General features: G+C 32.3%; 1 protein-coding gene and 1 long non-coding RNA gene across 12 annotated transcripts in view; one reads left to right on the top strand and one right to left on the bottom strand.

Moving 5' to 3' along the window:
• LOC126750645 (ephrin type-B receptor 1-B) overlaps positions 1-16,270 on the top strand; it is a 515,677-nt gene that overhangs the window by 295,515 nt on the left and 203,892 nt on the right. The window lies entirely within an intron of this gene.
• Positions 13,362-14,499, bottom strand: LOC126750655 (uncharacterized). Its single transcript, XR_007665779.1, has 2 exons — positions 13,805-14,499; positions 13,362-13,745 (listed from the first exon to the last, which is right to left on the bottom strand). It is a non-coding gene; the product is annotated as an uncharacterized LOC126750655 (long non-coding RNA).

Below are 16,270 nucleotides of genomic sequence, written 5' to 3'. Positions count from 1 at the left end.
GTGCCCAAATCCATGCATTTTTAAGAAATTTATTGTTTCCTTGATATTAACGGCATCGTGATGAGTTAATGGGTTCCCGAGTGTGAGGGGTGAACCAGACTTACTAATTGTCAGTTTTGGCAACAATACGAGAATGAGTTCATAAGAGTTGTGGAAGAACAATTCATGGATTTTGCACCAGGTCAACGCGCTGATAAATTCACTCCAGTGCTCGAACACGCACCGTACTCACAGGATTTGGCACCATGTGACTTCTTCTTGTTTCTAAAAATAAAGTCTGCTTGAAAAGAGACCTGATTTGAGTCGATGGGCAGTACAGCAAAAACAGCAGAGCTACTAAGGGCTCTCACTATACAAAGCTCTTAGTACTGCTTTTATTAATAAAAAAAGTATGGAAATATGTGTGGTGCGGGAAGTATTTTAACGAGGAGTAATTTTATATTCAAATGTAGAATAATTTTTATAATAAAGCCATTCTTGAAACCAGTGTCGTTATTTAATAGCCTGAGGTCGTATTGAGACTAAAATTCTATAATTCATGAATTAGCGGTATGAATTTAAAAGATGTTTAAAATTATTTTTAACTTAAGAGAAGTAAATACTCACTGATAAAAGCATTAAGGGAGGTTTCAGTACAAGGAAAAAGAACACAGATATTTTCGAAAAGAAAGACAAAATAGAGAATTTGTCAAGATGTTTAATGTTCAAGCTTCTATCTTCATTATGTGATTAAAAATAGAAGGTGAATAGGAGCTTAATATATTTAAAGGAATGCGAATTTGTGAAAATAGGAAGAGATCTAAATGAGCAAAACAGATAAAAACTCAAAATTTTTTACTCAGTAGACTTAGAAAGTATTTTTCTGCGATACCGAGAATCTAAAAGATGAGAAAATAATTTGCAAATAAGCTTTTTAAAGCTTTAGAAAGGATGAGGGAGATAGAGAGTTAAACTGGAAATCACAAGATTATCAATTCTTTAATTAATGAGAATTAGAATTAAAATCTTGATCATTTTTAGTAGTAATACCTAAGGTTTATTTAAAATCTCCAGTGAATAGCCTTATTTAGGAAAGTAAATATGAATGAACATTAAGCTATAGAGATATCTTTGCCTCTATATCTTCTGTTTTGAAATTTATCTCCTTCTTTGAAGAAGATAAATTTCAAACTTCTCAAATTTTCAAAGTTTCAATTTATCTCCTTCTTTGAGGAAGATAAATTTTGAAGAAGCCACAATTATTTCCATGTTCTTTCTTAGATAAAATAGAGCCATCAGCATAACAAGGTGTGTAGAAGTAATAATTTACCAAAATATTTTTTATAGAGTCATTTCAATTTTCTTCTACGTTAGCAGATCTTTGTTAGCTTAAGCTTGTCATTTCTATTTGATAATTTCTTATTTATTGAAGCTAGAATCATCACATAATAAATTTTATCAGTCCGAAAGTATATACTAAAGCTCTACTCTAATGACATTAAAGTCATGTGATTTCTGGTAGTCCAGTTACTGAATTAACTAAATTATGCAGATCTCCAAATGATCATTTTGATGATTGCCAAGGCTGTGAACATCAATAAAAAAAATAGTTAGAACAATTTTACACCAGGACAAAATATTATATTATGACAAAAGTCGATCTGAAGTTGGTGCCAAAAAACCTGACTGCTGCTCAAATGCTCTTGCATCAACAGGTCTGCTCAGATTTCTCGTAAGGTCAGAAAAAGATGAAAAATGACTGATGAAAAACATTATTACTTGCAACGAAACGTGAATTTTTCAGTACGACGTTAAAACAAAGCGGCAGTCGATACATTGAAAGATACGAAATCCTTGAATTTTCGAGAGATTGATCATCACCGTAGTGAGTGAATGGGTTCCAGAGCGTCAGCCAGACTTCGTCGAGTTTTGGCAATACTGTAAGAACGACGGCCTTTATAACGGCCCGAGTTGTTGAAGAACAATTTGTGGATTTTGCACCACTCACCAGATTTGGCACCGTGCTATTTTTTTTTTGTGTCCGAAGATAAAGTCTGCTTTAATGCGATTTGAAAAGATGGAAGCAGTAAAGCAAGTATGAAAAGAGAGGAGTATATTAAAGGAGAGCATTCGAATGTAGTATAATTTTTGTAGTAAAACTCATTGAATAGCGACATAAATTCAAAATATTTTTTTACTTAAAACTAGGTGATAAGAGCATTAAGGTTTCAGTTCAACGAAACAGAAAACACAGACATTTTAGAAAAGAAAGACAAGGTAAAGAAATATAAGAAGGGATAATCTACCAAAATATGTTTCATAGGGTCATTTCAATTTTGTTCTACGTTAGCAGATCTTTGTAAGCTTAAGCTTGTCATTTCTATTTGATAATTTCTTAGTTATTAAAGCTAAAATCACCACACAAAAACCTTATCGGGTTAATAATGATCTATCCGAATGTATATACTAAACCTCTAATCTAATGACATTAAAGTCATGTGATTTCTGGTAGTCCAGTTACTGAACTATATATTATAGACATATAATCATAAGTGCGGAATAGGTAATTCTCTTCTTCAATTTTTTAAGCCTTTTTTTATAAAGTCACTAGTTTACTTTAAAGTTATGATCATATAACTTTTGCTTCTCGTCAGCGAACCCTTACATGTTCAAGCTCAAAGTTTGCGTATGACAACTTTAGATTCTACTCAGAGGTTTTTAGTTTTCATGAATTTATGAAGAAAACAAGCAAAATTAAACTTTTTTTTAATTTGGAATTAATAGTTTCAGTTCGAAAGTGTACGATTAACGTTATTTATAAAGTTTTAAAGTCAAAGACCTGTCATAAACTCAGACAGTCTGACACTCAGAAAGAGGAGCTGTTTTTATCGGAAAACCAAATGTCTTTGAGGAGTTTCAAAGTAGAAAAGACGAGCCTCAATTGCCTGAAAGAAAATTAAAATTTCGCTAATTGCTTAGAAAAATATTAAAAAAGCTGGACTTTCTATCCTTCAGTAAATTCCTAATTTCTTCCAGGACCGAAAAATCCAGACTTATTTGAAATGTTGGTATTGCTTTGACCAATAAAGAACAATTCTTAGGATTTCTCAAAAGCACTGGTCTTACTTAATTTTAATCAGACGCATTTAAAGTGCCCTACCAGATAATTTGGCTAACAGAATAATCTGGAAAGTTGAATAGATGTTAAACTTTAAACGTGCTCTCAGTAAAAAGTCAAGTAGCACTTATGTCCTATTTTGCCCGGCTATTAAAACATTTCAAAATAGTTTCACTGTATAAATCAGAGGCATTTTCAAAAAATTGAAATTTTTCTACTAGGAGAGAAGAAAGTTGGATTGTATAATAAATGTGTTAATAAAGTCCTGGTCTTTGGGACATTATCATTTGAAAATCTGTCATTTGTGGGCTAAATATCAAGTGTCACTCGGGTTTTAGACAGGTCTGCACTTCTTGAAATTTATTAGTAAATACATCTAGGCCATATACAAAAAGACTAGAGTTTAGGTGTCACAAAACCAATGCTTTGCAGAGAACCTTTTTAACATAAAGTTAAAAACATCGTTACTCTTCTAAATGATTTATAGAATAAGCTTTTTGGAGAAGCCTAGATATATGGTTTCGGAATCTAAGCTTGTTATAAAAGATCGTACCCATATGTTTATATGCCTTAAGAACTAGGATTGCTATTACTATGATAGTATTTAAAAACTTACTCGAAACATTCATTTAGCTCCCTAGACCTGACAAAAGAAACCTGAATCTGGGTATCACTAGCGAATCTATAACTATTTATATTATGAAAGCTCTTTAACACTAGCGGTAAAAATTATAAAAAACAAAAAACGCAAAAGTGATTTTTGAGGGATCCCTCTATCATCCATCCATCTCTCATCGAATCATCCATTCATCAAATTCGAAAGACCATTACAGCATCAGGATCAGAGTTTCTTATTTACTTTTAATCTACTAACGCTTAAATGATAAAATGAATTTATTTAATAAGAATCAGCTTTAAGTACTAGAGTTCCAATCAGTTCAATAGATGATTTCGAAGTGTTGACAAGTATACCTAATACCCGCATTTTAATCTCACCATTCATTCTTAGTAATAAATTTTACTTTATCGATACATTAAGGTCATTCCTATTCTCTGCACCATCATCCTCTTCTCGCTTCTCTCTTTTTGCGTCTGAATTCCTGGCCATAACGTGGCGGTAGCAAGGGAAGAAAATTCGTGTATAGTACAACAGGAAGCCAAGATAAAACACGTTTTATACGAAATATACCTGTCAGCCCTATATGGGTTTAAGGCTATAAGAAGACGACTGAGAGGCCGCCCCCGGTATAAAGAAAAATGAAAACGGTCGCGCAAAAATGAAGCGAATTCTTTCGGGGTCAGCTTCATGAATTTCGCAACGGGTCTCTTTTTTTCTTAGTTTTTATTTATCGGATTTTGCCGGTCGTTTTTCAATTTTATGGTTATCGTTTAAATAGTTGTGCTATTTAATTACTCATTAAGCAAAAATTGCCATTAAGTGACTCGACCCTTGTAATTAACAACTGTATTATTTTAAATACCGTAACCTATTTCTTACAAGGCATGTAACAATAACTTGTATAGAAATCTATTCGTCTATAGAGTTATTAAGATTTTTTAAGGCAATAAATTACGTTTATTTTTATGACTGATTTATCCAATGCTACTGCTATTATTACTACATTGCTTGTCAAGGTAATTTTTTTTTAATTTATCTATATGTTTTTACGATCAGTCAGTGTAATGAATGGATTTTATATACCTCATGAAAGAGTAGGTTCTTAATTTATCAGATTGTTCGTAGAGTTTCCAATGCAAAGTAAATTATTAATTTTAAGCATCGTGTAACTGCTTACCCAAGTAGCATCAATTACTTAATTTAAAATATTGAAAATAAGGATTACTGCTTCGCTATGTATTAAATATACTGATTATGAATAGTTGGATTCAAATATTGAATAATGTTTAACTATAAACAAATGTTCCCTATAAAATAGTTACTCACGTCAAGCACGTGTTTCGATTTCTTATTATTTTGTCAGTTTTGTAAAGGCATTGGGCATTTTGTTACTAGCAATGAGTTATAGTCAGTTCAACAAGACTGTAAGTATTTACTTCCATAGGCATGTTATATTTACGTTTTAGTTTCAACGAGGAAGGAAACGAATTGAGGTAGAGAGATCTATTTTTTATAACGTACGAATCTAGATTAAACAAAAGCAATCAACCATGGAGGTCTGGGGGCACAAGAAGATAACTCAGAATAAAAAATTTTCAATATGTTTATTTCATCTAGTTTTGTACGTGTGCAGGTACTTTACAACTAACACTATTGTTGTAATAAACATTTTCTTTAAAGCACGAGGTTATATAATTTTTTCCATTAACTTATTAGAGTTATCCTATATCTACGTTTTTACTACTATACACATTTTTAAATTTTATGTGTTTTAATTGCAAATATAATTTCTGCTTAAACATTGTATTTATTTTTTTATTGTCCAGGTGTTATTAAATTCAAAATAACTTCAGAATACTTGAAAGTAATGTTTTTTAAATATTTAATTTGAACATTATTTAATCTTAAAAAGAAAAGCGTGAGATATGTTTGTCAAATATTCGGTTTTTAATATTTCGATGTTACTAGAGTCACTACAAAAAAATATTAACTCTAAACTTGCATATTTTCTTTGCTTTTTAATAGCAAAGTTATATCTCCCTTGAGGCCGGATTTTTTTTTTTAACTTTTGGTGAAAATTTTTGTTTTGCTCAATTAATTAAAGATTATTTAATATGTTTTTAATATTAAATCTTTTCTTTTGCATATGAGTTAGTTCCAACGAGGTGTGCTCACTGTAAGGACACTAGGCAGATAAACAAAAAAAAAATTGGCAAAAACTAATTTTTTATTGCTACAAAAATACATTGATTATAAAAAATTTATTTGGTATGATATTGACGGAAACAGTTTCTCTTATCTGAAAGGCACAGAGCAACATTACACCTAAAAAAATAACAATAATTAACTATGTTTATTTATTTATCAATGTAATATCATCAGCTACCTTGTACAATGCCATCTTGATTTGTGAGGTTCCGCCTTGGTACTACAAAAAGCACATCTTCCAGGCTTGCAATATAGAGGCATGTGGGAACAAGAGTCGTACCAAGTTTTGTGTGGTACAGTACTTTTGAAATGATTCACCGTTGCTGATGGCCGACCCCTTTTCGCTAAACATTAGACTACTAACTAGGCCCACTGAAAGTCGAAAAAGTTTTAGCGAAAGTTGCGCATTGGAATCCGTTCTTTTTTGATACAATATGAATGCATTTACTAACGATAAATCTATGAAATAGAAAAAAATTCTATGCCACCACTTTTTCGAGTTTCAGTCAACCTCATAAAGAGTTTTTAGCATGTCCGTCTTAACCACGTATCCCATATGCGTATTATATTTCTTTACTAGTTCAGGACAAGTAACATCTTCGGCGGAACCATCTTTTTTTTTGCGGGAAACCCATTGATTTTTGCATGGATCCAGATAATTAGTTAAAAAATGGACTGGCCTATTATCCATCCATTTCAAAAATGTCAACCCATCAGTGCCTAACTCTCCAATCGAATTCACCCCTTGTTAACTGCTTACCATCTAGTAGATCTGTTGGTAGATTCTTTCGATCTTTTCTGACGGTACCGCAAGCGTAAATCAACTCAGTTTGCAGTTGTTTTTGTAGCTCGAACGAATTGAAATAATTGTCAAAATATATTTCGTACCCTTTTCCAACTAAGTCTCTCGTAAGGTCTCTAACAACTCTACCACCAAGGGACTTTTTGGTCATTTGACCTATTTTACCAGTGTAAATCTGAAATTGACATACGTATCCTGAATTTTCGGAACGAATCCAAACTTTATAGCCACGTTTTACTGGTTTCTTTGGCATATACTATTTTAGGGAGCTTCGTCCTTTGAATCGGATCATCGACTCATCAATAGCTTGATGTTGACTTGGTTTCACAGCATTTTTATATGTATCAGATAATACTATCTAACAAAGGCTGTAATTTCTAAAGCTTATCAAAGTTTTGGTGATCACGGCCAGGCTGTACAGAGTTGTCGTTTAGGTGCAGGTTGGCTAACATCCATGAAAACCTGTCTCTTGACATTATTGAACTTATGAATGGATCTCTCATTTCCAATCGTGAGGACTAGTAATCCTTGTAGCTGGGTAGCTTTTTTATGGCCATTATCAAATTTGTTGCAATAAAACCCTTTATTTCCTTTACATTAGTAGGCGTAAATGCATGACTATTACCTCCGTTTCTTTGCAAGGCATATAAGTTAGTTTGAAAAGCTATGTGGTCTAACAGATGATCAGGGAATATATGCAAAAACATGTCGGTAGGGGTTTCTATATCGGTGGGAATGTTGGTATTGGTCCTATTTCTTCTCCAAATTCTTTAAAATTTCAAACACAGTGTGAGTTAGTCCATATAGTTTTTTTGCGAATTTCCTGCGCTCGTATTAGTGACAAAGGTAGCTCATCCTCACTGCTCCATTCGGCTAAGTCAGCATCAGCGTCTTGGGACAAAGTATCATTCCCAAATATAATAGGCATATTTTCTATGTCAAACAAATCAATTGCTGGCGACGCCGCTGCCGTTGGGCCTACTATTTCTGCGTCCCCTTCAATCTCATCTTCACTCGCTAACGTTGTCACAAGGAATTTCTTCCAAATAATCATACAGGTCATTGGAGTTAAGATTTATAAGCTTGTTATAAAATTTATCTGTAAATAAAAATATAATCCTATAAAAAAACCGTTAAAAAAGTACTCATGAAATTTTGAGAAAATAATTTGCCTAAGAGACTGGTGTCACCGCCCTGAGCACACCATATATTTTCTATAAAACTAATTCCTTTTTCTCAAAATTGCATTCTAGCCATAACATAAATATCATCCTAGATATTTTATTTCTAATATAAAAGCAAATCTTACCACCCATGGTCCCATAAACTGCTCTAACAACCAAAAAACAGGGAAACTTGTTACCACAACAATACCACGTGCGAACATTAATATGCAAACTGTCCAAATAATACTCGACTCTTATTGGCGCTTAAATTTAGAGGAGCGACACGCTTCCGCATACGTCATCAATGATATCTTCGCTGTAAGCACACCAGGACCGTCAGTAAAAATTAATTTGTAAGTGTCCTCACCGCAGGCACACTAGCACACAAAGGGATATAAAAACTTTAATTACGTTGCTATGGATTCTGATATATATTGCTGCATTTACAAGAGATCATTGCTAGATTAAAGAATCGCTTTCATTTAATACAATTCATTAGCTAACAATTTTATTGTGAAATTATTGATTCTAGCTATTATTAAAAATTTCTGAACTTATAGTTTAGATGTAAATAATCTTTTAACACTTTCTTAATCTTTTAAATCTTTCTTTAATCTTTTAAATCTTTTAAAATAATCTTTTAAACTAAAATTTTCGACATTAAGCATCTAATTTTGTAAAAAAAATATTTGATTCTTGAGATTTCTTACTCAAAAATCAGTTATTACATTAAAGATGATAGATGTTACATTAAAGAATCAATGAGTGGAATCTAAATATAGTATTCAATATTTCCAAAACTATCGCATCTAGTGTTTTCAGCAGTAAAACTATTGATTTGAAATTTGATTGAAAGCATATTTTCCTTGAAAACATGATTTATTTTCCATTAGTATAATTTTGTTTGTTTCTGAGTTTTGTTTTACTTGAATAGAGAAATAATCCCTTATTACGATAAATATTGTGTTGTACCGTTTGTTAGGTGTGAATTAAAACAATCAAACAAAATAATTAACTAATTTATTTTTACACATACACTACTAAACACGATTACTTAAGACTACTAGAAACATTTATTTTGACCGTACTTATTTACTACTATCTATGTCCGATTTAAATATCGCGCCAATATTGCGAACTGCACTACACTGACTTGACAACTGACCCAGTGGTGATGCCGCTCCATATAATATACTCGCCTGACCATAATTCTGGAAAATTTGGTGACCTTCGAGACGTCGTGCATCGAATCAGCTGGTTTCTTGGTGTCTACGATATCGCTACAGTATTAAGTTATTCTAAAATATAGAGAGTATAGCATTGTTCAAATTGTGCATTTAGTTTCATAAAAAAATGTGTTTTGAGTTATTGGATCAAATGGATAAGCTTGGAGTTCATGAATTTAACCCTGAGATAACATATAGTTAAAGTGGATAACAAAAGTTTGCACCTACTTCTATTAATACATCGTCATCTTAAAGGCGTAACTTAGTGAATTGGTCTATGGTGAGAAAAAGAATAGAAACAGAAAGGTTTTTTATAAATCTCCAACTTTCGGTTTAAAAAAAATATGAAAAACTTTTATATATAAAGATTTACCAGCTTTGAAGATTCCTGAAGTAATATTATAATTTATTGCAATCTGGTCTGACGGAAAGTCAACTAGAAGATTTTGCTCGAAATCTCAATTGCTATTGATGTATTTTCCTTTATAATTAGAGATATTAACATTTTTTTTGAGAAACTCACGTACGACTATTTTGTAGAATAAGACATTATTCAAAAGAAATTTGTATGACCTGGATTTTGGTCTAGAACTTTTGCTTGCTATTCTCATTAGCTATTAGAAGATTTTTTTGTTATTGCTTAAGTCAAAGATATAAGACGTATAATTCTACTACTATGTACTATGTAATAATTTTGAAGATATATTGTGACGAAAACGTAATGAAGTTGATTGATCTGAACCAGACGTTGAAGGCTTAAGCCCGAAAGAGCTATCGGAAGATTATAGAGCGAAGAATTATAAGAAGATGTGGTGGAATGTAACTGACAAAAGCTTGACAAAGGTTCTGTATCTTATATAGACGATGAATTTAAGGGGATTCTTTGAAATGAGACGAAGCACAACTGTATTTAGATAATGTTGGTCAAATTAATCTATATTTACATCCAGGCAATCAATAAAAACCTTGGTAAACCTAATTACCATATCAATTCAATAGAACGAGGATTGCGAAGAAAATTGCATCATTATCAGCAAAATTATAGATAGGAATCAATGGACAACCTGCAAAAATTCAGTAGGTCATAGATAGTTAGAAACACACATACGACTTCTTTATAGGATTAACAGTTTTAAACATAACTTAAAAAGAATTTTGTATGACCTGGGTCCTGGTCTGTATCTTCAACCTGGACCGTTTGCTCGATATCCTAATTACTTAAGTTAAAGATATATACTTACTAGTACTACTATATAATAATTCTAAAAATATGTTGTAACAAATAAATAAAAATTTGACGAAGTTGACTCTGAGCTGAACCAGATGTTATATAGGAAGCGTTACTGAAACCTACGGTTTATTAGTGTGGTAGAAAATAACTGATAACAAAACTATCCTGGATCTTATAAAGGCAATTAATTTAAGCAGATCCTTTGAAATTAGATGAAGCACAACTATAGTTAAATAATTTCAATCGAAACCCCCATGAACATTACCAGATCAATTCTATCAAAACCTCAGATCCAATGACATTTATAGGTAATAAGAAATCTAAGCAAGAAGCAGAATTAAACTTTCAACTAGGGAGAGAGAGAGAGAGAGGATTGCGAAGAAGGTTGCAGCATTATGAGCTAAATTACAGATAGCAGTCAACCTGCGAAATTCAGTGGACTAAAGACGGTTTAAGCAGTTACTAGGTAGGCATATTTAAAATTGCATGAAGGTGAAGGAATATAAACAGATGCCAAGCTCCCTTAGCAATTGTGATGTTAGACCCATAGACACCATTTCTTTTTAATTACTCAGCTTTAATAACGTCAAAATTGGCTCCAATATCTGAGAGAGGTCTGAACTATTTAAGCATATATTAATGATACTGCCTGAAGTAATAGATATTTAAGATAATCTCAATTAACCTGATAAAACTTGAGTGATATTGAGCTATAAGAAAATTTCTTTTTTTTCATATCTATTGCATGACGTTGATACTACGACGTTGATATTTTAAAATGTTCCCTGATAAACTCCATTAAGTAAACGTGTGACCGTCGCTTGCTCAAGTTACGTTATGTGATACGCATTATCAAATCTACCATACTCCTTTTGTTACTTTAGTGAAAATATAAAATCTAAATTGGAAATAAACCGAAAGTATCTAATCTTTTTTGATGCTTTTTCTTCGGTTCGATCGTATCCACCCACCCACAAGAACTTTTTGTATGGTAATATGGTAACGAGCAACAAACAGAGTTTGGGTTTTACATAAAATGTTTTGTCAGAGAATCAATAAAATCAATCAGGACAAAGCGGGACCCTGTAAAAACGCATAATAATATACATTGTGTGAAAGAATGCGTGTTCTGTCGGACGACGTGTGGGCCGGTCCGATTTGTGTGATTGGGCACACACACCACCTCGAATGGCATAAATACGACTTAATGACGAACAAAGATTCTTTTTTGGCTCAGCAAGAGTTCCTATGAGACACGTATTATTTTAAAAATTGCACAGTCAAGATGATGAAAGTACAATAAAACAGTCAAATTAGTCGTAAAGCAAATGGATGCAAGTATCGGGTTAACTGCAATAAAGGAGAAACTTAAGCAATTTAAAGTTTGTTTGGTGCATAATAGCAATTATCAATAACTATTAAATAGTAGGATCTGAACTATATGAACAGAAGTTCCAATAACTGAAAGATATTTTATAGGATCTCCATTTTCCAGTATTGATTGTTGCGGTGAAGCCTATAAAAGAAATGACTTTAGTTTAAAAGCCACCTTTTTAGTTGGTGATATTAACTAAATATCAGCTCTTAATATTTTCCCTCCAAGCAGAAACTTTAATGAGTCGTAGGATAAAACATGTCTGAAGTGTTCTACCATATTTTGAGAACAAATTCATTTTCTTTATTCGATAAGTCTTTAGTAATAAATGTAGTTCACACCTAACAACAATGTATGCATTTATATATACACTTAAACTAAATTGCAAATACGTAATGCCGAAAGAGGAGTTATATAGTGGAGCACCTGGGGTTTGTACCAATGAGGCGCAGGGCCACAAAACACGGCTCATCTGCTTGAGGCAAGTTAAATTAATTAATTAAACTCGATAATAGACACGAAACTCATTAAGCCCCTCCACCGCGTTATTCCAATTCGGAGATCGGGTATTATTTAAACCCCCGACAGAAAGTTTCTGGAAAGGGTTGAGTTATTGCGGTAAAAGGGGGTGATTGATGCTCGCAATTGCAATATCTAAATTTCCTGCCTAATGTGTCAGATCTTATCCAATTAACGTGGATAATGGTCATACCATCTAGCCGCTGTTGTCGGTGTGGTACGTTATCATGGGTCATGGGTAGGCACCTAATGCTTTTTTAATTGGATCATTATTTTTTTACGGTGGCTAAAGCCGACAGTTGTCTGTCTTTTGTTACCTGCCGAAATGACTTTGAATTTTTTTTTCATGAAAGATAACGCTTTTGACGGTGGGATTTTTTTAAGGGGTGTTCATTGATGAGTGGGAAGACGAGTCTGATGACAGAAACTGGTTAGACCCGTTTAGTTTTAGTGGAGTAAAAACGGTGGAAAAATTTTTAAAAAAATTTTTTAAAGGTATAACCACATGAAACCTATACATGATCATTGATTGGGCCCCTGTGCATCAGAAATAACCAATTACGACATATTTTGTGGGGTAAGAATTTTTTTATCCCGAAAAATGTCAATAAATTGTCAAAATGTTATATTTATGTTTTTTACACATACCACGCGATAACTTCGAAACTAATTAGCTTATAAACATGAGATTTTTTTAAATCGATTGGAGACATACAGGCGGTTCTAACAGTACTAATTCGTGTTCCCTGGTGAGCTTATTTTTTCTTGGATAATAGAGTAAACTAAAAATTTTACTTTTATTGTTGCATGATTTTTGGTAAGCGGAAAACTTTTTTGTTTTAAGGAATTTTACCATAGTATCTGCATATAAATTAAATAAGAGATATTGAAAAAGTTTTTAAAGTAAAAACCAACCTTTTATGACAAATACTTTTAGAGCTATCGTCACTTAAAATATTAACACAGGGACGCGCGGCGATGCGCAATATACTTACTTGGAGATGCCCACAAAATGTCGCACGGTACCGCGCTCTCGATGTGTTTTGAAGGCCCGTTTGGGTAATCTCCTGACTAATTTGGCGATTCGATAATTTTTAGGAATGCAGACTGCACTGGAATTACCCTTATATTTTTAATATTAAGTTAAAACAGGAATTGCAAAAACAAAAAAAGAACATAAATTGAAAAGATTGAGATTTCTTCAGACTCTGAATCTGACGAGTTTAGTTCTTCATCTTGTGGTCTGTTACTACAAATTGCATATTTACATTCGTCACAACATTTTAATCCTTGAGCTAAACACGTGCACCTATTATTGTTGCAATTTTTGTCGGACACACCGAATTGACAATGCTTTTCTTACTTCATTGGGGATCGGATCTTGTATTGCTGATATTGGTCTCCAGTAAGTTTCATCATTTTTCCAACCATATTCACGAGGATCTTCCAAAATTATTTTTTTGACATGAGAATTATACCATATTTTTAATTGGTATATACATCTAAAAAATGGATCATTAATATCTAACATATGTAATAAATTCATTCTATCATTTAGTACCTTTTTAAATGTTGCTTAAACGCATCATTTGTAGGAGGCAATTCTGAGGCTGATCGATTTGACTCTTTTGTTAAATGCACCCTTACTTAGTTCATTAAAAGTTTTAATAGATGTGTTTTTATTTTTATATAGATACAATAAATACATTTGGCCCAAATTTATTGCTTCATCTTCAAGCAAAAATGGCAGATTTTCGAGCCCCTTTAATTTATCGATGTTTTTGTATAAAATGTCGAATGCTGATTTTTTACCTATTTTAAATAGTGCACAAGTAGTATCACATCCAGTTAAACAATGAATACTTAATAATTTTTTACAAACTTCTTCTCCCAAATTATTAGCTTCGTTGCCTTCATTTTCGACAATTTGGGACGAATGCTCAAGATTTTGTAGGCTAGTGAAAGATTTTTCTACAAAGTAGATGATACTTAACAAGTTTTTTCTTTGTTAAAATATCATCCTTTTCGCCTAATATATTCTTTGCACAATTGTCTTGTCTTTTTTCTGCAGCGCTTATTAATGTTTTTAAGACCTGGATTGTAGGATTTTGAACTACCAGTTTGTCACTGTCGCTTACAGTTTCTCCATAAATTAAACACTCCATAATCAAACAATGTACAATTATTTAAATATTAAATAAATTAAACACAATTTAAAGAACTTGAGGCGCGTAATGAACTAAACGCATGAACCAACAGAAAAATCATAGAAAGAATCAATAGTATCATAGAATCATTCTATTACACGCAAAACAACAGTATTCCACGTAACCGACTTATATTAGCAACAGAGAAAAACAAACCACCTGGTGGTTTGTTTTTCTCTGTTAGCAACGCATACGTAACGGCCAAAAAGTGCACTACACGGGCGCGCGAATAATTACAATTTTAAATGCCGATATCTTGAAAACTGTGTGTCACAGACGGTTGGTTTTTATTTTAAAAACTTTTCTAGTATCTTTTCTTTAATTCATACGCAGATACTATGGTAAATTTCCTGGAAATAAAAAAGTTTCTCGCTTCATCATGCAGCAATAAAAGTAAAATTTCGGGTTTACTCCATTCTATAAAAAAATACGCTAATCAGGGGACTATTATGACTGCCTATATATCTTCAATTGATTAAAAAAAACCTCATTTGTATATGTTTATTAGTTTCGAAGGTATCGCGTGGTATGTGTAAAAAAACATAAATATAACATTTTGACAATTTATTGACATTTTTCGGAATAAAAAATGTCTGACCCCTCAAAAGATGTCGTAAATAGTTATTTTACATGCACAGGGACCTAACTAATAATCCTGTAAAGGTTTCATGTGGTTATACCTTAAAAAAATTTTTTCGAGAAGGAAGCGACTTCTTTTCTTGTTTTTACTCCACTATTTGCTTTCTGAAGATTCATGTCTACAACAATTTTCATCGCAGTGATGAAGAGAAGGATAGAATTAAACTAACTTAAACTTAACGTCACTATTAACTGTTAATCAATTGGATAGGTAAACATATACGATACCAATCCAAGAAATTATTTTGTTAAAGAAATAGTGTGAGAGATGCTAGTCTTCAAAAGCTACATTAAGGGAAGGCTGTATTAAGATGTGTGATCCCCTTAGAACATTGAATACCTAGAATATGCCTAGCTGCAAACCATAGGCGAGGTTGTTGAGTTCACCATGTCTCAGATAATGATGTCAAATCGACTTTCCGATTTTTTATTGCATATATAATTTTCTTAATCTACTACATATTTTTTTAAGGTGTTGTATTTTGTAACATGTAAAAAGTGTACTCTTTAAAAAATTCCTTGCTGACTAATAATATATACTTTGAGAGTAATCAACAAATTTGTCAAAATAAAAAAAGGTAATAAAAAAAAGCAACTTGGCAACGTAGAATACCTCTATGTTTACAACGCCGTATCCGAGCTTGCCACTTTGTGTAATTTTTTTAGTTATTTTTTCACATTTGTAAAGCTAGCGCCCGATCGATATCTAGCGATTAAAAGTCTAGAACGCAGCATATGTCGTTTGCCAGCGACCTATTTATAGTCCGCGTCCCGAAAATTACTTAAAAAGTCGAATGTTAAAGAAATTAAAAAGGCTCCCAAAGGATTTGAATTAATATTTTTTCTATAATATGTATCTAAACGCATTTGTGATGGCTGCAAACCTCTACAAACAAAAGTTCTTTTATTATTGAATTGTTAGATGTTAAAAAATATAAAGGGCTATAGAACTCCTAACGGCTATAAGGAAAAGTTTTATTCATATCAGTTGGCAGTTATAGCCATTTATAACATCTAACTCAATAATTTTTAGTCAAAAAACTTTCGTTTATAGAGGTTTGCAACCATCTCAAAACCGTTTAGATATTCATTTTATATTACAGAAAAAAATGTAATGTAAATCCTTTGGAAGTTAACCTTTTAATTAATTTCCTTAGTCTGTCGCGGTTCATACCCACTAT

This window comes from Anthonomus grandis, chromosome 2 (genome assembly GCF_022605725.1).
Source record: "Anthonomus grandis grandis chromosome 2, icAntGran1.3, whole genome shotgun sequence".
NCBI classification, from domain to species: Eukaryota; Metazoa; Arthropoda; class Insecta; order Coleoptera; family Curculionidae; genus Anthonomus; species Anthonomus grandis.
Note: the sequence above shows the minus strand (reverse complement) of the source record. Positions and strands in the feature narration are given on the sequence as shown.